Below are 24,749 nucleotides of genomic sequence, written 5' to 3'. Positions count from 1 at the left end.
CAGCTCAGTGTTTGCTTGTGGGTGTCTGCTTCTGTTTCTGTCAGCTAATAGATGAAGGCTCTATGATGGTGAATAAGTTAGTTGTTGATCTCATTATTAGGGAATGGCATTTATGGCAGCCTTTCCACTGTTGCTCAAATTGTTAGTTGGGGTCAGTCTTGTAAGTCTCTGGACTTTTCTCTAGGTTCAGTTTTCTCTTCACACCTATAACGGCTCCCTCTTTTATGGACTCTCTCTCTCTCTCCTCTCTTCTCTGGTCTATTCCCCCCTGACTCAATCTTCCCAGTCCCACGTGCTTTCCTCTCCTCCCCTTCTCTTTCTCCTAGTTCCTTCTCCACTCACTGCCACCCCACTCCCTATATGCTCAGATGATCTTGTCCCTTTCCCCTTCTGTGAGGAACCTTATACGAATCTCTTAAAATACACCTTGTATCCTAGTTTCTATGACATATGAATTTCAGGTTGGTGATCCATTGCTCTATAGCTAAAATCCATATGTGAGTGAGTACATATCATGTTCCTCTTTTTGTGGCTGGGTTACCTCATTCATGATGGTTCTTCAAGTTCCATCCACTTGCCTGCGAATTTCAAGATTCCATTGTTTTTTTTGCAGAGTAGTATTCCATTGTGTAAATGTGTCATATCTTCTTTATCCATCCTTCAGTTGAGGGGCATCTAGGTTGCTTCCAGGTTCTTGCTATTACAAATGATGCTGCTATGAACATAGTTGAGCACGTCTTTGTTGCATGGATGTGGATCATTTGGGTATATGCCTAAGAGGGGGATTGCCTGGTCATGTGGTAGACTGATTCCCATTTTCCTGAGGAACTGCCATACTGATCTCCATAATGGCTGTACAAGTTTGCACTCCCACCAGCAGTGGAGGAGTTTTCCCCTTTCTCCACATCCTCTCCAGCATAAGTTGTCATTGGTGTTTATAATTTTAGCCATTCTGGCAGGAGTAAGACGGTATCTCAAAGTTGTTTTGATTTGCATTTCTAAGGATGTTGAGCACTTTCTTAAGTGTCTTTCAGCCTTTTTGATTTCCTCTATTGAGAGTTCTCTATTCAGTTCTGTATCCCATTTTTTAGTAGGGTTATTTGGTGTTTTGTTGACTAGTTTCTTTAGTTCCTTGTATATTTGGGAGATCAGCCCTCTGTCAGATGTAGGATTGGTGAAGATCTTTTCCCACTCTGTGAGCTGCCATTTGGTCTTGTCAATGCTGTCCTTTGACTTACAGAAGCTTCAAGGTTTGAAAAAAGTCCCATTTATTAATTGTCAATCTCAGTGTCTGTGCTACTGGTGTTATGCTCAGGAAGCTGTATCCTTTACTAATTTGTTCCAGTGTACTTCCCACTTTCTCTTCTAAGAGGTTCATTGTGGCTGGATTTATGTTGAGGTCTTTGATCCATTTGGACTTGAGTTTTGTGCATGGCAATAGACATTGGTCTATCTGCAGTCTTCCACACACCATCATCCAGTTGTGCCACCACCATTTGTTGAAGATGCTTTCCTCCTCCCACTGTGTATTTTTAGCTGTTTTGTCAAAAATCAGGTATTCATAGTGTGTGGGTTAATATCAGGATTTTCAATTCGATTCGATTGGTGTACTCGTCTATTTTTGTGCCAATACCAGGCTGTTTTCAGGGCTTTAAAGTCTGGGATGGTGATGCCTCCTGAAGTTCTGTTATTGTACAGAGTTGTTTTGGCTATCCTGGGTCTTTTGTTTTTCCATGTAAAGTTGATTATTATCCTTTCAAGGTCAGTGAAGAATTGTGGTGGGATTTTGATGGGGATTGCATTGAATCTGTAGATTGCTTTTGGGAAGATTGCCATTTTTACTATGTTTATCCTACCTATCCAAGAGCATGGGAGATCTTTCCATTTTCTGGTATCTTCTTTAATTTCTTTCTTTAGAGCCACAAAGTTATTATTATATAGGTCTTTCACTTGTTTTGTGTTACCCCAAGATACTTTATGTTGTTTATGGCTATTATAAAGGGTAATGTTTCTCTTACTTCTTTTTCAGCCCTTTGGCATATTATATAGTAGGGCTACTGACTTTTTTTAGTTTATCTTGTATCCTGCTAGTTTTCTGAAGGTGTTTATCAGCTGTTTATTCTGTGGAACATTTGTTTAATGACACAAAGATATATTTGTGTTACATTATTTTATGTTGCCTTTGTTTAACTCTGTGAAGCTGTGTTACTTAGTGAAGATGGAAGTTTCTGTCTCACCTGGTCCTGCAGCCATTGAGCCCCAAATAAACACATGGATACTATATTAATTATTATACTGTTTAGCCGATGGCTTAGACTTCTTATTGGCTAGCTCTGTCTTAATTACTAACCCATTTCTATTAATTTATGTATTGCCACAAGTCTATGGCTTCCCACAGTCTGTCAACTTTGCCTGTCTAAAATTCACAATTGGTCTAATAAAGAGCTGAACAACCAGTAGGAAGGCAGGAGAAATAATAGGCAAGGCTAGCAGATAAAGAGAATAAATAGGAGGACAAATCTGAGAAGAGAAAGGAAGGAGCAAGAGAACAATGAGAGGAGGACACTGGGGCCAGCCAGCCAGCCACACAGCCAGCCATGGAGTGAGAGTGAAAATAACATACAGTAGCAAGAAAAGGGAAAATCCCAGAGGCAAAAGGTAGATATGGGTATTTTAAATTAAGGAAAGCTGACTAGAAACAACCCAAACTGTGGGTTGTTTATGATCTAATAAAGATTTCTTGAAGATCAAGATGCAAAGACAGCTACACTAATTAGTCATAGAAGCTAGACAATGGCCCAACCTTTGAAATGGTTGACAGACAAGCCTGTATGACTTGCATAATGGACTTTAACAACAGGGAAACTGCAGGCTTTAGAAGAGCTGATACAGGAGCAACTAAATGCTCAACATATTAAGGAATCAGGCAGTCCTTGGAATTCTCCTGTTTTTGTTATTAAAAGAAATCTGGAAAATTGAGAATATTAACAGATCTAAGAGCTGATAATGAGGTGATTCAACCAATGTGCTCTCTACAGTTTGGAATTTCTTTGCCTTCTCCATTACCTAAAGAATGGCCTCTCATAGCTATTGATTTAAAAGTTTGTTTCTTCAGTATACCTTTACAAGAAAAAGACAGAAAACTTTGCCTTTATAGTACCTACTTATAGTAAATGTCAGCCTACTAAGAGATATCAATGAAAGCTTCTCCCACAGGGAATATTAAATGGCCACACCCTGTGCAAATATTTTACACAGTAGTCATTGCAAATAATATGTAAGCAATTTCCTCAATCTGTAGTTTACCATTGCATGGAAAACAGTTTACTATCTGATTCAATTGTAGATACTTTAGAAAGAATGTTTGAAGAATTAAAGAAAATTATCAAATGCAAATGGACTAGACATTGATGTACTTACTGCCTATATATATTGTATATACTTATTTTACTAATTGTATATAGGTTTTCTTATGTAATTTGTAGCCTTCCTTTCATATTAGACAAAAAAAGAGGAATTGTAGTGATATATTGTTTATTATCTAATAAGGCTTGCCTGAAGATCAGGATACAAAGCCAGTGAAACTAGTTAACCATAGAAGCTGGGCAGTGGTGGCACACATGTTTAATCCTTGAACTCAAGAGACAAAGGCAGATGGATCTCTGTGAGTTCAAGGTCACCCAGAATGGCATGAGACTGATTCAGTCTAAAAGAGTAACAATGGAGAGTGAGAACAAAGGACTAAATATCATGCACCATTCCTGACCTGACCCTCCACTCTCCGGTAGAGAGGTGGTACCAGGGTATCCCCAGCCCCTCACCTCCCCCTCTTCAAGTCCCCTAACCTGCAGCTGCCAGACACTTCCTGCCACCAAAACCTCCAGAGGGACTTGGAGGCAGAACAAAGGACCCAGCATTGGGAGCCATACCTGCCCTGCCCTTCCAACCTCCACTAGAGAACAGAAAGACCCCACCTGTACCCACTGGAAAAAGAGATGGGAAGATAACAGTATAAGAACACATCCAATATCAGAAAGACTTATATGACACCACCCGAATATAGAGATTTTATGAACATCCCAACCCAGATGAAGCAGAAGAGAATGACCTTAAAAACAACTTCATGAAAATGATAGTGGCTCTCAAAGAGGATATGAGAAAAATCCCTTAAAGAAATGCAAGAAAAAATAACCCCCCCAAAAAAAGGCAAGAAATCAACAAATCTCTTAAAGAAAGCAAGGAAAGCCAAGAAAAAAAAATCAAACAGATGAAGGAAACAATTCAAACAGTTCATGACCTGAAAAATTAAAATTGAAATAGAGACACGAGAAAATACAAACTGAGGAAATGCTGGAAATAGAAAAGCTGGGAAAACCATCAGGAACTACAGATGCAGGCATAACCAACAGAATACAAGAGAAGGGAGAGAGAATCTCAGGCATTGAAGATAAACTGGAGGAAATAGATTCATCAACCAAAGAAAAATCAAAGAAGAAAACTTCTCCAACATGAAGAAGGACATGCCTATGAAAGTACAAGAAGCTTACCAGAGTTTCCAGTGAGATCCAACTATCGTGCAGAAACTTCCCAAGTATCAGCTCAGCCTTTGTCCTCTTCCGCCAGCCATTGGCTAGAGGTAAGTCTGGGCCCAATTAGGGCAGACTCTCCCCTACAACCTGCCCCCCCCAAACTCCATGGGGTGGCCCCTGATCCTGCTGCTCCTGTGTCCTGTCCCCATCGAGAGCACCCTTGGAGCTCTGATACACCCCCACCCATCCCCACCATGAGTCTGCCCCCCCCATCCTGTGCCCTACCTGTTCATTGTCCCTCCACTCTGGTTGAGCACTGAGACAGAGGGTGGAGCCAACAGTCCACCCTATTTCCGGGACTTCTCGGAGCAACTCTGAACAAAGGAAACCTACCTATCCATGCGGAACCACATGTAATTTCCACCTGCTTGGTCTCTGACTCCCACCTCCAGTCCTCTCCCAGAGACCCGCCCATCTCTGTGGGACCACTCTGAGTTTCTGCAGTAATCTTCAACTGGATCCTCATCCTTGACCCCATCCCTGGGTCCTTGTCTGCTGAGACCTCCTATAGAGCTTGGACCACCCAGAGCTAAACATATTGAACCTCTGACGCACATAAGCCAGTCAGGGAAGTACCATAGAACGAGGGGGAGACCCCAACAACACCTTCTGGAAGAAGCTATGGGAAGACGGCAATACAAAACACCTAACAACAGAAAGACAAGCATGACACCACCAGAATCTAGGGAATCTACACCAACTACAACGAAACACAGCAACAAAGCAGAGGAACCAGAAGGGAACGACTTAAAAATTACCATCATAAAACTGATAGAGGCCCTCAAAGAAGATGTGAGGAAATCCCTTAAAGAAATGGAGGAAAAAAACAAACAAAAAAGTGGAAGAAATGAACAAATTCCTTTAGGAAAGTAAAGAAATAACAGAAAGCCAAGAAAAAAAAAAAACAATTAAGCAGGTGAAGGAAACAGTTCAAGACTTGAAAACTGAAATAGAGAAAATAAAGGCAACACAAACCAAAGACATGCTGGAAATAGAAAAACTGGGCAAAAAATCGGGAACTGCAGACACAAGCAAAACCAACAGAATTCAAGATATCGAAGAGAGAATGTCAGGTGCAGAAGATAAACTAGAAGAAATAGATTCATCCACCTAAGAAGATCATAAATCCAACAAATCCTTAACATGAAACATCCAGGAAATGTGGGACACCATGAAAAGGCCAAACCTAAGAATAATAGGCATAGAGGAAGGTGAGGAAGCATAACTCAAAGGTGCCAAAAACAAATTCAACAAAATAATCGAGGAAAACTTTCCCAATCTGAAGAAGGGCATGCCCATGAAAGTACAAGAAGCATACCAAACACCAAATAGGCTGGACCAAAGAAAAAACACCCCTCAACATATAATAAGCAAAACACCTAGCATACAGAATAAAGAAAGAATATTAAGAGCAGCGAAGGAAAATGGACAGGTAACATATAAAGGCAGACCTATCAAAACTACACCTGACTTCTCCATGGAAACCCTCAAGGCCAGAAGGCCCTGGATAGATGTTCTACAAGTATTAAGAGACCACATATGACAGCCCAGGCTACTATACCCTGATGGGAGAGGTCATTCTGTATATGTTTCTCATACTGGTTAATGAATAAAGAACTGTTAGCCAATAGGAAAGGAGATAGGAGGAACTAGGAGACAAGGAGGAAAAAGGAAGTAGTAAGGAGGAGTCAGGATGGAGAGCCTGGAGAGAACAGAACTGCCATTCCTCAGCTCTAGGTAAGACCACGTGGAAATACATAGAAATAGGTTAATAATTAAGACAGAGCTAGCCGATAAGAAACTAGCACCTGGCCAATAGCATTGTATGAAATACAGAGTCTCTGTGCATTATTTGGAGCTGGCGCGGCGGTGGGACAAGACCAGCGGTGGCAGGGCAGAAAAACCGTATTCCTTACAAATGGCGCCAACGTGGCTAATAAGAACTTCCACTTAAAATTTAACAAAAGCTTAAAAAAGAGTTTTAAAAACAAAAGAACAGAGACAAGCAAGGTTTCTTGGTAGCAGCATTTTTCTCGGTTGGAATCTGCTTTGCGAGAGACAAGCAGATATTTGCGTGGCTCCTTTAAGGGAAGGTTCCTGACTCAGCATAAGCAGCAAAAAACCGCAAGGCTTTAAAAAAGCACTGCTAACAATTAATTGGTGTGTATCAGAGCTGGCAATGGCAGTGACCACATCTCCAAGCCGACAACCTGCTGCTTGCTGCCCATAGACTAAGACAGTGACCACAGCTCTCATTGCTGGCGGTAAAATAGCCGCCACCATCTTTGAAAACCGTGGCAGAAACAACAAAGACTTTCATTTTAGCAATATTGTTGTTTACCTGATAAAAGACTCGTGGCCAGAAAAAGATAAAGATTTACAGTAAAGACAGTAAAGACAGATTCACATTAAGAAAAAGCGCTAAAGGTTTACAGTATGTTCTAAAATATATGTAGGCTTGGGAGAGAAAAGAAATAAAATGGTTTTAAAAAGACAGAGAACAGCTGGGTGTGGTAGCACACGCCTTTAATCCCAGCACTCGGGAGACAGAGGCAAGCAGATCTCTTGTGATTTCAAAGTAAACCTGGTATGCAGAGTGAATTCCAGGACAGATAAAAGTTACACAGAGAAACTCTGTCTCAAAAAATGAAAAAATAGAAAAAGAGTGTAATAATAAAGCCACATAAAAATGAAAAGCTCAGAGAAAATCTGTGTACTGTATGGCATTATCTTGTCTTTATATTGTTTGACTGCTGAGGAAACAACTGTTAAAGGAAATACTGCTGGATTAATTCAATTTATATATTTTAAAAATGCTTTGACTCAAAAATTTAAGTCTAAGGACAAGTTACTGGGGAAAAAGATTTCTATTTTTGTTTCCACAGAAAATGAAAAGCTGTGGATTCCTTTCAGACTAATGTGGTTTGAGCAAGCCAGACCCCCTGAAACAGCATTCCTGGTGATCCAACATTCAAAACAGCTTGAACAAAGCAGACTTGCAGACTACAGCCAGGATATTTTCTTCTTCTTAGGATCCTCATGACAGCGCCCCCTATCAGCAGGAAGTAGTTTGGAAAGAATGACGCCCAAATTCCCAAATATTGTTTATAAATGTTTGTTTTCATTTATATGGGGTTGGTTATAAATGGTTAATGATCACAACCAATATTATTTTTAAAGGTAAAAAGGGGATTATGATATAGATATGAATACTTTGTTTTGGAATGGATTTTCATTTATTGATACAATTTAAGGTCAATTTTGTGATGTGTATATTTCTCCTTTTGTTTAGGTATTGTGTTTATATAGTTCATTCATAAATGTATTGTATAATGTAGTACAGATTATAGATAATTACCTATGATAGTCAAAGCTTAGAGTTAAGTTAGCTAGGTTTTCAAGATACACAGATGTATTTGAGATAGATAGGCATTCTTCAAACCTTTCAAAGACCTATAGAATATGGCATTTAAAATGGTTTAGGGTTTTCGTGACAGTGAGACATAATTGCTCTTGGCAATACCACCTAGATAGTGAGATCAACAACTAACTTATCCATGGAGCCCTCAACTAACATCATTCATTTTCACTTTTAAGTTTGATCTCTGCTCATTTATAGAAATTTGCCAATATAGTCACTCTGATTTTTTTTGAGACTTTTTTGTTCTTTCTTTCATAGCTCTTCTATAATTCAGAGCACTGTGTTTTTTTACAATAGGTATTAGGCTATTTAATTGCTCTGGCTAGTGGTTTCAATAGGGACGAGAAAGGACTAAACTGAATTTAGTATCGGTTTCTGCATAGGGTCTTCAAGAGGTCCTTCAGGGAGTTTCCTGGTGGCAGCAATCTCTGGTCAACTTACATTCCTGCCTTTGCCACATCTTTTGCATAATTATGAAGGGAGAGGTGTTTTGTTTATATATATAAAAGAATTGTTTCTAGAAATACCCTGCTCACAATCTCTTTTCATGTGACCTCACCTACCACAATAAAAATATTTGACATTTCAAAATATCTTTAAAACTCTTGAAATCTCCTCTCCTATCCATTTTTCTTCATCATAGCTATGAGCTTCAATATTAATTGTATATCAGATAAAATTATCTCCAAAGCTACTGATTTTGCTTTTTAAAGGCCTAACTATCCTTTTTGCATTGGGCATTAGCATTTCATAAGTCATTGTTTCAATTATTAATTTTCTACCAGTTGAGTATGATATTGTTCTATTGACTGATAATGACAGTCTTTGTAAGAAGGTCATGAATGCTTCTCTTGGGCCCTGTATGACTTTTGTAAATTATTCAATTTTCTTTCCTGCTTCTTTAGTTCTGTCCAAAGCATTCAGATCTGCTGCATGGATTAAATGCAAGAACAACAACCAATGAGAACAGGGTACCTTCAAGTAACAGGCAAAGCCATAGAAACCACCAATGTTTCCATCTGTAGCCAACCAATCAAAAATACTAACAAACCTGTAAGGAGTAAGTTTTTTCCTACCAGCGTGGACCTGCCATCGCAACAGCCCCAATTAACACATAGAGACTCTGTATTTGATATAATTCTGTTGGCCAGTTACTTGTTTCTTATCGGCTAGCTCTGTCTTAATTATTAACCCACTCCTATTAATCTAAGTACTTCCATGTGGTCTTATCTTACGGGGGAGAGAGGGCAGCGGTTCTGCTCTCTCCTGTCTCTACATGCTGACTCCTCCCTACTACTTCCTCGAATCCTCCTTGTCTCCTAGTCCCGCCTATCTTGCTTTCCTATTGGCCAACAGTGATTTATTCATTAAGCAATATGAGAAATTTAAATTTTGGAAATAGACAAGGGACTTTGCTCCCTTGATAGACAGGGTCCATACTGGTAGGATTAAGCAACAAAGCCTAGTGTTTGCAGTTTGGTGAATTTATCTCCTTAGTAGTCACTGGGGTTCTTCAAGACTTGGGCAAAACAATAGAATCTCCTTCATTTAACACTTCCTGTAAGGTTAGTGGTGATTCTCTTCAGACCATTGAGTGTTCCTTTTTAACCTAAAAATGCAATGCTGAATTTGTTTCTCCATTAAATTTCTCAGTCTGGATTTGAGTATCTCTATAATCTGTTTTAATATGTTTTTCTAAGGTCTTCATCTTAGCACTCATATCAATCTACTTTTTTTACAGATAAATCAAGAGTTTTTAAATGCCAACAAAGATCATCAAAATAACAACAGTATATAAAACCTGGTTAAGTTGCTTATCCCTTCATGGTCTATTTTTAAACACCTATTATATGATCATATGCAGATGTAATTTTCTTCATTTAATAGTGTCCCCCATTTTTCAATGTGGGGGGGGGAAACTCTGGTTTTGTTTGTTTGTTTTAACTAATCCTTTCCTTTTAAGAATTCCCAATGAACTTATCAAATCTGCTGACAATGTCAGTGAATAGTGAGGCTTTTTGACTTGGTATGATTAGAGAGAGACTCTTTTGCTAGTCTCTGGCCAAAAGATGATTACTTCTCAGCTTCTCTGAACTCATAGGTTTTTGTCCCAACATCTGACTCCTGAGTATTTATAGGGAAATAAAATAAAACTATGTTTGGCAGCAACTTCAGTAAATAAAACAAAATGTTCAAGAGAGACCAGAAAACAAGTATTTTGACAAGTCACTATAAATGATCAGAGACCAAATCTAAAAATATGTATAAATGGCATTGAAATTGTAGGCTTATTGGACAAATGAGCAGCTGTAATAATAATTTCACAAAAAAATGGCCTCTTAGTAGGTAAATTTTTATCTTGTAGGGATTACAACTTTATCTTTCAGGTAATACAATGTATAAGATGGATCTAATGTAACAGGGCCAGAAGGAAAGCTAGGAAAATTGAAGACATATGTGGTTGATATTGCAATGAATTTGTTGCATCAATGGAAAACACAGATTGGGCATTTCTCCAATCCTGGAAACAAACCATAAAATAAAGAATATTTTTGAGAAAAACATTAAAGAACAGACTATTCAGAGTGTATATAAACAGGGCACAAAATCTATGAGCTCAGAGAAGCTGAGAAGTAACAGGCTGACCTTTTGGTTAGAGACTAGCAAATCCCAAATAAAAAAACACCAAAACTCTAAGTTTCCTTACTTCTTCCTGTGTGTCACTCTGTCTTCCTGGCTCTTTCATACTCTCTATAGCTAATTCTTGTCAACTAGTTCCTGTCAACTAGTTATCTAAGGTTAATTTTACTAACACAGTCTCAGGATTGAATATCCCTCAGAACCATCTCCAGTCCCAGTTTGGGAGTCACTCTTCTGTGTTCCACCATAGCCCTCATTAAAATTCTGAGTTGGGGAAGGGTGTCTGTGCAAAGAAATGAAGTAATGTCTGACCACCAGATGATTTTCATACAAGTGGCCAGGCTTAAATGGCTCAAACCATCTTTAGTTAAAAAACAAGTATGTTTTTCTATACTAACAAACAAGTTTTTCCCACCCTTCAATGTTAACCTCCAGCAAAAACAAATGTGTCAATTTTTCCTCTAACCTTCACATCAAAACATCTTTGAAATAGAAAGCAATACTATCATTTTGCTAGCTTGACCAAATTTCCAGTCAGGTACATCTTGTATTTACAAAACTAAAAGGTGATAAACATAGCCACATGTTTTCTTTTCTTTTTTCCAAGATAGGGTTTCTGTGTAGCTTTTGGAGCCTATCCTGCCACTCGCTCTGTAGACCAGGCTGGCTTTGAACTCCCAGAGATCTGCCTGCCTCTGCTTCCCAAGTGCTGGGGTTAAAGGCATGTGTCATCACCACCCAGCTAGTCACTCATTTTCAAGAGCATCAATATCATTCAAAATTTAAAGCATATTTACAGAAATAGGGATGATCTGCCATAAGATACCAGAAGACAGCTTGTACTTCTTCAATTGCCCAATACCTCTTATTGCCTCCAGTCCTGTCACTACTGAATCAGAATAGTTTCCAGTATCTGGAGTGACAGCTTGTATTTCCAAATAAGAAACTGAAGAAGCACCAATTCCCAAAGAATTTTAGGGAAAAATACTTGAAAGATAAAAATGGATTTTCAAGGAATGATCACAATGGTCCATGCATGACTGACAAATTGACACCAAAACTGCAAAGAGAATCATCCACATTGTGAAAGAGGAAAGAGTATACAGGCTAAATGGTTCCAGTAGTATGTATTCTGCACTATCCCAAAGTCCACTGGTCCTTTCTGAGTGAGACTGACTCCATGGTCTTTGCCTCATGGACACCCATTTGACAAGTACTCATATACTGATCTGATACTAGGCTACATGGTTCCCAACATTTTGGGTCACCTATTACTGTCTCCTTTCTTTCCTCATCACTTGTCCACCTTCTAACATACAATGGTCTCCAAACATTAACACCTCACAAGTTCCCTTTCTTTAGGTAGCATTGGTAGAGAATGTGACACCTTTCAGCCATGCCCACTTCTTAACATTTCAAATCTTCCCTCCTGACCAATCCTGGAATAGTCCTTATCTGACTTCTACATTGAGGCTCTAAAAGAGTTAGTACCTCATCCTACTCATATACATGAGGAAGTGCTACCTCAGGCCACTTATACTTGGTACAAAGATGGAAACTTTCCCATAAACAAAGAAGTAAGAGAAGCCATATATGCTGTTGTTTCAGACACCATAATGGTTGAAGCATAGGCCCTTCTAGCACAAACCACAAACCAACAGGCCAAATTAATAGCTGTTACACCTCCCAACTAGTAATGGGATAATCCCTAAACATTTATGTAGCAAGAATAATAAAATCCAGAGACAGATATTGGGCAAAGCAGTCAAACCAGTAGCTGTTACCTCTACTCAAGCTGAAGCAATCCTACATTGTATGTGGCTGGCGATTAATTACTTGAATGTGGCTGGAGACCAAACTGTCCTAGACTAAATATCTGCTTCTATCTTATATACTGTAAGTGCTTAGATTAAAGACATGTGATCCTTAGTGATGAGATAATTTTTGTGTGAGCTATTTCTCTTTTAAAATGGATCAACTTCATGTAGATTAGTGTGGCCCTGAGCTAACAGAGATCCATCTGTTTGTCTGTTGAGTCCTGGGACTAAAGGTGTGTATCACCACTGCCTGACCTCTATGGCTTATGGCTAGCTTTGCATTCTGAACTTGCATGAGAGTTTTATTAAATCACAAATAATGTATCACCACACCTTTATCAAGACTCCAAGTGTGCTTTTCACATTTTCTTGTCACATTTGGAAGGAGTGTGGGTTACTAACAACAAAAGGAGGGTCTATAACCAATTCAGACCAAATTATGGCTATGCAAGAGGATTCTCATCTTCTCACAGCCACCACAAGAATTGTCCACTATCACACTAAATGAATAATTCCATTATTTCCAAGGGAAATAGCTAAAGTGATGAGGTGGATAGAGCTGTGGCTCTCAGAGGCCTTGGTTCATCTCCCACATCACAGTGCACTATTATTTTACAACCATATGTTTATTATCAAACCAGATACTTAGAAAAAAATTATCCTATTTGCACCATATTTTTCACCTTAACAGCCAGGGTGTGTCTCATTTTATTAAAACTTATTTATAGCCTACCTCTGAGGATCTGTCCCTTCTAAATACTATCAATGCTTCTTGAAAACTTTGCCAAACCTCACCTGTGGCCACTAGACCCTTCCTGCCACTGACTCCCATGGAGGGACCTGGAAGCAGAACAAAGCATCCAGCATTGGCTGCTATTTCTGTATTGTCTCTCCATCCTCTAGCTGAGGAGAGGGGAAACCTGGAGAGAGAACAAAGCATCCAGTATGGGCCACCATTCCTGTCTTGATCCTGCATCCTCCTGGAGAGAGGAGAGGATAGAGCTTTGAAGCCATACACACTAGAAGAGGGATAGATCCCCACCTATACCCATTGGAGAAAGAGATGGGAAGATGACAGTATAAGAACACATCCAGCAACAGAAAGACTTCTATGACACCACCAGGAGTCTTGGGATTCTATGCCAGCAAGACATGAATATCAAAACACAGATGAAGCAGAAGAGAATGACCTTAGAATCAACCTTAGACACAACCCTGAAGGCCAGAAAGTCCTGGATAGAGATCATAGATGCCAGCCTTGTCTACTATACACAGCAAAGCTTTCAGTCTTGGTAGATGGAGAAACCAAGATATTCCATGACAAAACAAGATTTAAACAATATATATTCACTAATCCAGCCCTACAAAAAGGTCTGGAAGGAAAACCCAAGGAAGTTAACTACAACCACAAAAACAGGAAAATAATAATCCTACTTTACATACAACCAAAAGTAATATGGGGGGAAAACCACACACAATACCACCACCACCACTACCAAATCCAAAACAAACAAGAATTAACAATCAATGGTCATTAATATCCCTCAATATTAATGGTCTTAACTCACCTATAAGAAGACACAGGCTAACAGAATGGATATGAGGACAGAATCCATTCTTCTGCTGCAAAAGGAAAGAAACCTCAACTTCAAAGACCGATGTTATCTCATAATTAATGGTTCAGAAAAGATTTTCTGATCAAATGGACCCAAGAAACAAGCAGGTATAGCAATCCTACTATCTAACAAATTATACTTTAAATTAAAATCAATAAAAACAGATGAAGAAGCTCATTTCTTATTCATCACAGGAAAAAAAATCCATCAATACAAAATCTCAATTCTTAAAAGCTATGCCCCAAATACAAAGGCACCCACATTCATAAAAGAAACACTACTAAAACTCAAATTGCACATAAAACTTCACACACATACAGTGGGAGATTTCAGCACACCATTCTCAACACTAGACAGGACCACCAGACAAACACTTAAGAAAGAAACAAAGGAACTAACAGAAGTTATGACCCAATAGGGTTTAACAGACATTTATAGAACATTCCATCCAAGCAAAAAAATATACCTTTTTCTCAGCACCACATGGAACCTTCTCTAAAACTGATCACATCGTCAGCATTATAGTAAACTTTAGTAGGTATCTTATGAGTGCACCATGCTTTAAAGTTAGAATTCAACAGCAACACAAACTGCAGAAACCCTACAAACTCATGGAACATGACCTATGTGCCATTGAACCATTCCTGGGTTAAGAAATAAAGAAAGAAATTAATGACTTCCTAGAATTCAATGGGAATGAAGATACAACATATCCAAACTTATGGGACATTTTGGAAACATTGCTAAAAAGAAAGTTTATAGGACGAAGTGCCCACATGAGGAAACTGGAAAATAATCACACTAGAGACTTAACAGCACAAATGAATAATGAGGTCATACTTTGAAAAGCTATACTCCACAAAATTCAGAAATTTAAAGAAAATGGATAGTTTTTTCAATAAATATCACCTACAAAAATTAAATCAAGAACAGATAAGCAATTTAAATACACCTATAGCCCATAATAAATAGAAGCAGTTATCAAAAGACTCCCAACCAAAAAAAAAAAAAAAAAAAAAAAAAAAAAGCCCAGAGCCAGATGGCTTAATTGCAAAATACAAAAAAGAGCTTATATCAATACTCCTCAAAATATTCCACACAATAGAAGCAGAAGGACAATTGCCAAACTCAATTACCTTGGTACCCAAGCCACACAAAACACAACTAAGAAAGAGATCTACAGACCAATATCCCTCATGAACATTGACGCAAAAATACTCAATAAAATACTGGCAAATTGAATCCAAGAACGTATCAGAGAAATCATCAACCATGATCAAGTTGACTTCATTCCAGGGATGCAGGGATGGTTCAACATATGAAAATCTATCAATGTGATCCAGCACATAAACAAACTGAAAAAGAAAAAATCACACAATCATCTCACTAGATGCTGAATAAGCCTTTGACAAAATCCAACATACCCCTTCATGGTAAAGTCTTGGAGAGATCGGGGATAACAGGAACATGATTAAACATAATAAAACAATATACAGTAATCCAACAGCCAACATCAAACTAAATGGAGATAAACTCAATGTGATTCCTCTAAAATAAGGAACAAGACAAGGCTATCCACTCTCTCCATATCTTTCCAATATTGTACTTGATGTCGTAGTTCTAGCTAGAGCAGTAACAAAAGAAGATCAAGAGAATACAAATTGAAAAGGAAGAAGTCAAACTTTCATTACTTGCAGATGATATGATAGTTTACATTAGTGACCCGGAAAAAAAAAAAAAACTCTACAAGAGAACTCCTACAATTGATAAACACCTTCAGTAAAATGGCAGAAATTATACACTGGAAAAAGAAAGCATCTTCAACAAATGGTGCAGGCATAACTGGGTACTGGTGTGTAGAAAACTGCAGACAGGTTCATATCTATTGCCATGCACAAAACTTAATTCCAAATGGATGAAAATCTCAACATAAGTCCAGTCACACCAAACCTTTTAGAAGAGAAAGTGGGAGGTACCTTGCATGAATTGGTACAGGAGACTGCCTCCTGAACATAAAACCAGTAGCACAGACACTGAGATCAACAGGTAATAAATGGGACCTTTGAAACTGAGATGCTCTGTAAGGCAACAAACACTGTCACCAAGACAAAAATGGCAGCCCACAGAATGGGAAAAGATATTCACCAACCCTACATCTGACAGAGGGCTGATTTCCAAGGTATACAAAGAACTCAAGAAGCTAGTTACCAAAACACCAAATAATCCAATTAAAAAGTGGGCTATGGAACAAAATAGAGAATTCTCAATAGAGGAATTTAAACTGGCTGAAAGACAATTAAGAAAGTACTCAACATCCTTCACCATCAGGGATGTGTAAATCAAAACAACTTTGAGATACCATCTTACACCTGTCACAATGGCTAAAACAAAAAACACCAATAAAAAACGGTATATGCTGGAGAGGATGTGGAGAAAGGGGAATACTCCTCCACTGCTGGTGGGAGTACAAACTCTTACAGCCACTTTAGAAATCAGTATGGTGGTTCCTCAGAAAAATGGTAATAAGTCTACCACAACATCCAGCAATCCCACTCAGGCTTGTACCCAAAAGATGTATATTCATACAACAAGGACATCTGTTTAACTATGTCCATAGAGCATCATTTGTAATAGCCAGAACCTGGAAGCAACCAAAATGCTCCTCAACTGAAGAATGGATGGAGAAAATGTGGTACATTTACATAATGGAGTACAACTCAGCAGAAAAAAAAATCAATGGAATCTTGAAATTCACAGGCAAATAGATGGAACTAGAAGAAATTATCCTGAGTGAAGTAACCCAGTCACAAAAAGACAAACATTGTATGTACTCACTCAAATATTAATTTTAGAAATAGAACAAGAAATCACCAGCCTACAAACCACAGTGCCAGAAAAGCTAGAAAACAAGGAGGACCATAAAAGAGACATACATAGTCTCCCAGAGAAGGGGAAAGGCTCAAGATCACTTGAGCAAATGGGTAACATGGAGGGGAGTGGAGGACATGAGAGAGCAGGAAGATTGAATCAGGGGAAGAATAGAGGAGAGCAAGAAAAGAGATACCATAATACAGGGAGCCATTATAGGTTTAAAGAGAAATCTGGCACCGGGAAAATGTCCAGAGATTTACAAGGATTGACTCCAACTAACAATCTAAGCAATATTGGAGAGGCTACCTTAAATGCCCTTCCCCTATAATGAGATTGATGAGTAACTTATATGCTGTCCTAGAGCCTTCATCCAATAGCTGATAGAAGGAAAGTCTTCATTGCCTATCAGTGGGAACCAATACGTATGAAAGATTTAAAAGATATAAGGGAAGCAGTAGTCGCTTATGGAATGCACTCACCTTATATGAGGCAATTAGAAGAGTCATGGGCAAGGAATAATAGAATGATCCCTAGGGAATGGGATCAACTAATACCATCTGTCCTTGAAAATTCATCTCAAATAGAATGGAGGGCTTTATGGAAGGAAGAAGCAAAAGCTCTTGAACTTCAGAGCTTAAAGAAAAGTTATAAAGCTCCCAAAGATAAAATTCTTGGTGAGAATTTTTATGCTGATCCATAAATTCAAGCTGCATATGATGAACAATGGAGGATGAAACAAATATAAATGTAAGAAACAAAAACATATTTTGGTAAACTTTTATAAATATTAAAAGAACTAAATTAAGAGTAAGGATGAATAACAGATTGGTTGAGGGGATCTTTGACACAGGTGCTAATGTGACCATTATAACTAATAAGTCTTGGCCTCCAGGATGAGTCCTGCAAGAGGTAAATGTTTAATTCTTAGGGATTGGAAATGTATCTCATGTAAAACAGACCACAAACTGGGTTGAATGTATAGGGCCAGAAAGACAGAGAGGAAGGTTGAGACCACATGTGGTTATTACAGCAATGAATTTATGGGGTCATAATCTATTGCAGCAATGGAATACGTAGAGTAACATTCCTCCAGTATTAAATATGAATCATAAACAAACTCCTGGTTATGGAAAAAATAGTAAGACACTATACAAAACAAACACCAACAATCCAGGGTGTACAAAAATAGGATGCAAGTACCAAACTAATAGAGGAACCAAAAGCCCTACCCTTAAAGTGGCTAACAGATGAATCTCTCTGGGTAGGGCAATGGCCTATGACCTCTGAGAAGCTAAAGGCATTAGAAAAGCTGTTTCAAGAACAGCTAAATGGTGGACATATCAAAGAATCTTGCAACCCTTGGAATTCTCTTGTATTTGTTATAAAAAAGAAATCTGGAAAATGGAGAATGCTTACAGTCCTGAGAGCCATCAATAAAGTAATCCAAAACAATGACCTATCATAGTTCCTGATTTAAAAGATTGTTTGTTCACTATACCTTTACAAAAAAAAAAAAAAAGATAAGGAAAAGTTTGCCTTCACGGTACCTAATTGCAATAATTCTCAGACAGTTAAGAGGTATCAATGGAAGGTATTGCCACAGGGAATGCTAAATAGTCCCACTCTGTGCCAATATTTTGTGCAAAAACCTTTGGATATAATTCGTAAACAGTTTCCACAATCCATAATTTACCATTGCATGTATAATATACTGTTGGCTGATTCTAAAGTAGAAATTGCCACACCAGCCTTAGTGGTATCTCTCTCTTTTCTCTCTCATCAATTCCTCCCCTGACTCAATCCCACGTGCTTTCCTCCCCTCCCCTTCTCTTTCTCTTTGCTCCCACTCCACTCACTGCCCCCCACTCCCAATATTCTCAGGAGATCTTGTTCCTCTCCCCTTTTGTGAGGGACCTTGTATGAATCTCTTAGATTTCTCCTTATATCCTGATTTCTCTGGCAGTGTGAATTATAGGCTGGTGATCCTTTGCTCTATGTCTAAAATCCATATATGAGTGAGTACATACCATGTTCCTCTTTTTGTAGCTGGGTTACCTCATTCAGGATGGTTTCTTCAAGTTCCATCCACTTGCCTGCGAATTTCAAGATTCTATTGTTTTTTCCCCCACAGAGTAGTATTCCATTGTGTAAATTTGCCGCATCTTCTTTATCTATTCTTCAGTTGAGGGGCATCTAGATTGCTTCCAAGTTCTTGCTCTTACAAATAATGCTGCTATGAACATAGTTGAACAGATGTCTTTGTTGCATGGATGTGGGTCATTTGGGTATATGCCTAGATTGGGATTGCCAGATCCTGTATTAGACTGATTCCTATTTTCCTGAGGAACTGACATGTTGATCTCCTTTCCATGCTACATTATGACTGCTTAGCATCTCCACAGAAAAGAGAGTGATTTCCTATTTGTCCCTGCTTATATTCTGATTCTGCCCAGCTATGACTGGCCAATCAGTCAATCAGTCAATCAGTGTTTTATTCATTAGCCAATAACAGAAACATATACACCGAAGGACCTTTCCCATCATTGGTGCACAGGCTGTGCTTCTAAGTCCACTAAAAGCACTGTCAAATGAGCTGGGAATAAAAAACAGAAGTCAAATCGAGCACCAGCATCCATCTGTCTCTCTGTTTCCTGATTATGGATGCAATGTTCATAATCATGCTCTGACACTCTGCCTTCTGTTCAGGTGTGGTAGAGTTACTATCAAACTATTGTAAGATGTTTTATCATAGGAACAAGGAAAACAAATGATATACCCTGTCTCAAGTGAGAAAGAAAGATGAGAAGTGGAGGATAGGGAGGGTAGGTAGGTAGGTAGGTAGGTAGGTAGGTAGGTAGGCAGATAGGTAAGCAGGCCATACTAAACTGAGCAAAATGAGGTATGTGCCTGCTCTTTCGTTAACACACAAAAGCTCACTGGGTAAAGTCTCCATTCGCCTTTGTTAGGAAAAACATGTTATAGGTAAATTCAATGCTCTTTTTATTCACTATGGGAACTACTCTTTCTTCACTTCTTTGTCTCCTGGGTGTGATTCTGGATGTGCACGTGGAAATATATGAACCCATTGTGTTTGGTTACATCACCACCCTATTCTCTGTCATACCTATCCACTGGCCTATATATCCTTTGCTTATGTATAAGAAGAGGGGATATAGTTAACTCTCCCAGCATGTGAATAAGAATAGCTTTCTTATTCACATGTGGGAACATAAAAGGGTTCTAAAAATAGTTTATTAAAAAGAGCAACAACAATAAAACTATGCTAGAACTGGGTGTTGTTGCTGGAGTTTCTCTTTCCCTCCAGGTCCTACTATTCTTGAGCCCCAAATAAACACATAGATGCTATATTAATTATAAAACTGTTGGCCAATGGGTAGGGCTCCTTATTGGCTAGCTCTATCTTAATTATTAATGCATTTCTATTCATCTAAGTAGTTCCACATAATCTTATCTTATCCAAGAAGGATCCGGACCAGTTACTCCATCTTTGGCTACATGGCATCTTTTTTTGGCACCTCTCTGTCTCTCTCCACAGCATCCTCCTCATCTCCTAGGCCCACCTATATGCCTGCCTCTATTTGTCAAACAGTGTTTTATTCATCAACCAATAAGAGAAATATATATATACTGAAGAACATCCCCCATCAGGGTTTGTATCTCAGTTGGTAGAGTGGTTACTTTGCATGAAGGAAGCCCTTGGTTCAATCCTCAGTGCTGCCTAATAGTGGTGGCACATACCTGTAATCCTATCACTTAGGAGATGGAGGCAGGAGAATCAGGTGTTCAAGGTCATCAGTATGAGAGTAGTCTGGTATACAGTGAGATTGTGTCTCAAATAAATAACTTCTGAACCTGGTATGATGGCATATACCTATCATCCTATTACTAGGGGAGAGGGCTGCCTTGGGAGAATTGTTGGGATTTTTTTTTTGTAATCTAATAAATCTTACCTGAAAATTAGAGTGCAGAGCTAAGCCACACACCTAAGCCACTAGTTAGTGGTGGCTACACTTTTAACCCCAGCACTCAAGAGATAGAAGCAGATGGATCTCTGTGAGTTTAATGCCACCCTGGGCTACATGACAGTGAATCAGTCTAAAAGAGAAGCAGACCTCATATAAAGGTCATCCCAGCATTTGGAATCCTACCCCTTTAATCCCAGCAATAGGGCAGTAGAGACAGGAGTGATATGGCTGGGTGGAGAGAGGAATATAATGCAGGAGGAGACAGAAACTCAGTGAAGTCTGAGGTTTGTTGGAGACAGATGCAGTCTGGAGATGCAATCTGTGGACAGGATCACTTTGTCTGAGCACTGGTAGAGGTGAGAACTCTCTAGTGGCTTTAGCCCCAATGTCTATCTCGGAGTTTTTAATTATTAATACCATCTAGAATTTTTACTACAAAGAATCATAAGGGAGACCAGCCTAGACTACCTGCCAAAACACTATCTCAAAGTGATGATAATGGTGGAAATGAAGATGAAGGTTTTTGAGCCATATTCCAATACTACTAAATAGGACATAGGAGCCAATAATTTTACTGTGTATGTAACAGTGCCTCACTCTGTAGCCTGGGATAGTCTGGAATTCACTATGTATCTCAGACTGGCCTATAACTTAAAGCAATACACCTGTCTTAGTATACATAGCCTGGGATTATACCGTCACACCTGTCTAAGAACCATCAGTTTTAACAAACATTCAGGACACCAGTTTGGGAAATATTGGCTTAAACTATATTATGCTCGAAAGCATTCACAGCAGCACATGGCCAAAGGCTAAATCTGTCAATCCACAAGATACTTTACCAGCAATTTGTAGACAGAATACACTCTAAATGTATCAGTAAAGGATAAGAACTTGGAACTTAAAGCAAGATTGCTGCTTCATGTCCATTTGACGTTTGAAGGCCATGTGACATGTTTTAAAGAAAGGAATGTGACTAGAAGTGGTAGCATAGATTTTTTTTTTCTTTTCTATTTCTGGGCAAACATTTTAAATGTTAGGATGCAACTGTTCATGTTCCTTTGTCCTTGCTATTATAATCATAGAAACCTCTGTTCAGATCTCATCACTGTAGTTCCTTCAGGGAATCCATTGTGATAAGAACTCCCTGGACTCAGCAGACATGTGTGTGAGTAAAAAACTGTAGTGCCCGCGCTACCATCTCTTCCACAAATCAGGCAAAGGCCTAGAGATTGAAATAAAGACAAGACAGAGGGTCATTCGTTCAATGGCAATGTTGGAACGCCAAATGCCAAATGCCGTTTATTGAGGGGAAAGAATGGGCTTAAATACTGACTGACAGCACAGTGGAAAAATTACAGGAATTTTTAGGCTTAGCTCCTCCCTATGAGGTGTATATTGTCATGGGAAGAGTACCAACAAAAGCCTTAGGGCAAAGAGTTCTGGCCAACAGCTTCAGGCTAGCTCAAGGCACCTCAGGGGTCCATGCAGGGCCCTACAAAAAACAAATAACTGCTTCAAGCAGAATATTTTAGCGTTGTTATTACAAATTCTCTAAGTTAGTAGGTTTCACAGAAAGGCAGCAGTATCACAAATACCATTTTCTGAAAGAAGCCAATATGAACAGGGAAGATTTTTTTTTTCTGAGAAATTCAAAGTTCAAAATACTAACCTTAGTTGGAAGTGGTAATACACACTTATAATCTCAATGCTTGGATATCAGAAGTAGGAGAATTGCTGCAAATTTGAAGGCATTTTAGGATATTTAATGAGACCAAATTCACCATCCTATAATATAGCATGAAGACTTATCCCCAACACACACACAAATAAATGCCAAATTTGATATCTACTAATTAAATATATGTTTATAGGTCAATGGTTATATCAGATGAGCTGTTCGGGTCATGAGTTTTCTCAGAATTTCTCTCCCTTTTACTCTCAATACCAGAGTCTCTGATTTGCAGTTACTCCTCAACACTAATTAGTTGGCTATGCTACATGTTTCCTGCAATAACAGCATGAAATGGTGGGGTATGTCTTTTTCCAAAATTGGTGAGTGTGAAAGCACTGCTATAGTAATTTTGTGTGCCATATTTACTTTTTTGAATTAATTACTTTTTTGATTAATATGAGACTCAATTTTAACCAATGGCTTTGTATGTGGTATACAAGCCACCCAACACTAAGTTACACTGACAGACTTTCAGATACTTTTTTGTTTAAAGACAAGATCTTCAAGTTTCCCAAGGTAGTCTTTTAAACCACTTTGTAGCCTAGGCTCCCCTCAAATTTACCATTTACCTGCCTCAGTCTCTTAAGTATTTCAGATTTCCAGGCATATACCACCACGCCCATGGCTAGATAATACAATTTCAGTCTGTCCAAGCTGTGCAGTTTTTAAAAACTCTAAACCTATGCAAGCCTTAGGAACTCACAACTGCCTGAAATCCCTATTTGAGGAGTTCTGACACCTTCCTTTGGCATCCTTGAGTTCTGCATTCATACCCACACACATGCATGAACACACATTTAATACATAATTAAAAGTAAATTTTGAAATATCTATTTTGTGTGTGTATCTGTGAATACCTGTATGTATTTATTAGTGCTCCCTAAAAATGGAGTTACAGGCAGTTGTGAGCTACTTGAATTGCACACTAGAAATTGAATTTAGATCCCTTTAACAGATAAGCCATCTCTCCAGCACTCCCCGGGGATTAACATTTTTATGGGCACTCTCAGCTCTATATTTTGGCTTCTGCTAAATTAAACCCTCCCATCCCATAGGATCCTATTAGGTGATCCTGGCTGGCTATATAGATCAGGCTGGCCTGATACAGAGATATACATCCTCTACCTCCTGAGAGCTGGGATTAAAGGTATGCACCACCATGTCTGGTTTTGCCAAACTAGTTTTGAGTGATTATTATTTGACTTATTTATTTAGTTTTCTAAGACAGGCTTTCTCTTTGTAGACATGGCTGTCCCAGAATTCTCTACATAGACTAATTAGGCTGGCCTAAACTCACAAAGACCCAACTGCTTCTGCCATGCCTGGTCAAATTATCTCACCATTGAGTTTCTGTTGTTGTTCCTGTTCCTGTAACCATTTCAACATGAACACAGAACATGGTTGTTTTCCTTAATTTCTACTTAAAATAAAAACCCTCACATATGTGTTTGGTGGCTATAAATAAAATGTAAATGTATTGTATGCTAGCAGTCGAAGTATCTTAAAATTTAGTATGTAATTTTTAAAGATTTTTGTGTGTATTTGCCTGTACACTATATTTGTACAGGTGCCCTCAGAGGATATAGGAGGGTGTCAGATCCTTTGGAAATGGAGTTACAGGTAGTTTTTAGCAGGCAGATGTGGGTGCTTAGAATTGAACTTGGGTCCTTTGTATGAACATTAACCACTGAGTTATATCTCCAGCCCTTTTAAAACATACTATATATGATATGTTCCTGTATGGTTGTTGATTTATGGAGTGCATTGACTGGTAGGACAGGCAGAAATCAAACATCTAATCTTGTTGCTATTATTATAATTTGCTAAATACTATAAAGTAGGATAATGGATTCTTTAGTTAAGTATAACAGAGGAACTGCCATAGACTGATTTTATGAATGATGACTTAAGAAAAGGAATGATTAGAAATGAAAACAGCCAGAAAACTACTATATGACCTATCTATATCACTTCTGGGCATATACTAAAGTAGCTATCACAAAGATATTTACACATCCACATTAATTGCTACGATATGCAATAACAAGCATTCCAGACTTTTCCTTTTGAGCTC

This window comes from Phodopus roborovskii, unplaced genomic scaffold, assembly GCF_943737965.1.
Source record: "Phodopus roborovskii unplaced genomic scaffold, PHOROB, whole genome shotgun sequence".
NCBI classification, from domain to species: Eukaryota; Metazoa; Chordata; class Mammalia; order Rodentia; family Cricetidae; genus Phodopus; species Phodopus roborovskii.
Note: the sequence above shows the minus strand (reverse complement) of the source record.